This window comes from Arachis ipaensis, chromosome B3 (assembly GCF_059453495.1).
Source record: "Arachis ipaensis isolate K30076 ecotype BB chromosome B3, ASM5945349v1, whole genome shotgun sequence".
NCBI classification, from domain to species: domain Eukaryota; kingdom Viridiplantae; phylum Streptophyta; class Magnoliopsida; order Fabales; family Fabaceae; genus Arachis; species Arachis ipaensis.
The window spans coordinates 101,591,764-101,594,043 of NC_142438.1; the positions used below are offsets into that span (position 1 = coordinate 101,591,764).

Consider the following 2,280-nt stretch of genomic DNA (forward strand, 5'->3'; position numbering starts at 1 on the left):
ATGAGGTTTATTCCTGAACCAAGATCACACAGAGCCTTAAAGATCATGGTGCCTATGGTACAGGGTATTATGAACTTTCCAGGATCCTGTCTCTTCTGAGGCAATGTCAGTTGATCCAGATCACTTAGTTCATTGATGAACAAGGGAGGTTCAACTTCCCAAGCATCAATGCCAAACAATTTGGCATTCAGCTTCATGATTGCACCAAGAAACTTGGCAGTTTGCTCTTTAGTAACATCCTCATTCTCTTCAGAAGAGGAATACTCATCAGAGCTCATGAAGGGCATAAGGAGGTTCAATGAAATCTCTATGGTCTCTAGATGAGCCTCAGAGTCCTTTGGTTCCTCAGAGGGAAGCTCCTTATTGACCACTGGACGTCCCAGGAGGTCTTCCTCCTTGGGATTCACGTCCTCTCCTCTCCTCACAGGTTCGGCCATGGCGCTTATGTCAATGGCCTTGCACTCTCCTTTTGGGTTCTCTTCTGTATTGCTTGGGAGAGTACTAGGAGGGATTTCAGTGATCCTTTTACTCAGCTGGCCCATTTGTGCTTCCAGATTTCTAATGGAAGACCTTGTTTCATTCATGAAACTTACAGTGGCCTTAGATAGATCAGAGACTAGATTTGCTAAATTAGAAGCGTTTTATCCAGAGTTCTCTGTCTGTTGCTGAGTTGATGATGGAAAAGGTTTGCTATTGCTAAACCTGTTTCTTCCACCATTGTTAAAGCCTTGTTGAGGCTTCTGATCCTTCCATGAGAAATTTGGATGATTTCTCCATGTTGAGTTATAGGTGTTTCCATAAGGTTCACCTAAGTAATTTACCTCTGCTATTGCAGGGTTCTCAGGATCATAGGCTTCTTCTTCAGAAGATGCCTCTTGAGTACTGTTGGATGCAGCTTGCATTCCATGCAGACTCTGAGAAATCATATTGACTTGCTGAGTCAATATTTTGTTCTGAGCCAATATGGCATTCAGAGTATCAACTTCAAGAACTCCCTTCTTCATAGGCGTCCCATTACTCACAGGATTCCTTTCAGAAGTGTACATGAACTGGTTACTAGCAACCATGTCAATGAGTTCTTGAGCTTCTGCAGGCGTTTTCTTTAGGTGAATGGATCCACCTGCAGAAGTGTCCAGTGACATCTTTGATAGCTCAGATAAACCATCATAGAATATATCTAGGATGGTCCATTCTGAAAGCATGTCAGAAGGACACTTTTTGGTCAACTGTTTGTATCTTTCCCAAGCTTCATAGAGGGATTCACCTTCTTTCTGTCTGAAGGTTTGAACATCAGCTCTAAGCTTGCTCAGCTTTTAAGGAGGAAAGTTCTTGGCTAAGAAAGCCGTGACCAGCTTATCCCAAGAGTTCAGGCTGTCTTTGGGTTGAGAATCCAACCATAATCTAGCTCTGTCTCTTACAGCAAAAGGGAAAAGCATGAGCCTGTAGACTTTAGGATCTACTCCATTAGTCTTAACAGTATCACATATCTGCAAGAATTCAGTTAAGAACTGAAAAGGATCTTCAGATGGAAGTCCATGAAACTTGCAGTTCTGCTGCATCAGAGAAACTAATTGAGGTTTCAGCTCAAAGTTGTTTGCTCCAATGGCAGGAATGGAGATGCTTCTTCCATGTAAATTGGAATTAGGTGCAGTGAAGTCACCAAGCATTCTCCTTTCATTATTATTATTTTCGCCTGCCATCTCCTCTGCCTGTTCGAAAATTTCTAAAAGGTTATCTCTGGATTGTTGTATTTTAGCTTCTCTTAATTTTCTCTTCAGAGTCCTTTCAGGTTCTGGATCTGCTTCCACAAGAATGTTCTTATCCTTGCTCCTGCTCATATGACAAGGAAGAATGGCCAGAAAAATGATAATAATAATAGAGATCCTTTATACCACAGTATAGGGATCCCTTTGTAAGTAGAAGAAGAGGGGGAGATAAAGGATGTGATGTAAAGGAAGAAACACAACTGTGAGGATTGGAATGTGAGATGAGATGTTAGGACATGAATGAATAAATAGAATGAGATGGGGGAGGAATAATTTTCGAAAATTAGTTTGAAAAAGAGTTAGTGATTTTTGAAAATTGGTTTTTGAAAATTAGTTAGTATTTTTCGAAAATTTTTGAATTAAAAAATAAAAAAATAAAAATAATTAGTTAATTAAAAAGAAATTTTTGAAAAAGAGGGAGATATTTTCGAAAAATGAGAGAGAGAGAGTTAGTTAGGTGGTTTTGAAAAAGTTAAGAAACAAACAAAAAGTTAGTTAGTTAGTTGAAACAAAT

General features: G+C 39.4%; 1 non-coding gene across 1 annotated transcript; it reads left to right on the plus strand.

The window, feature by feature from the left end:
* Positions 1–1,196: 1,196 nt before the first annotated feature.
* On the plus strand, positions 1,197–1,304 carry LOC148571813 (small nucleolar RNA R71). The gene has a single exon (XR_015908174.1). It is a non-coding gene; the product is annotated as a small nucleolar RNA R71 (small nucleolar RNA).
* Positions 1,305–2,280: the final 976 nt, after the last annotated feature.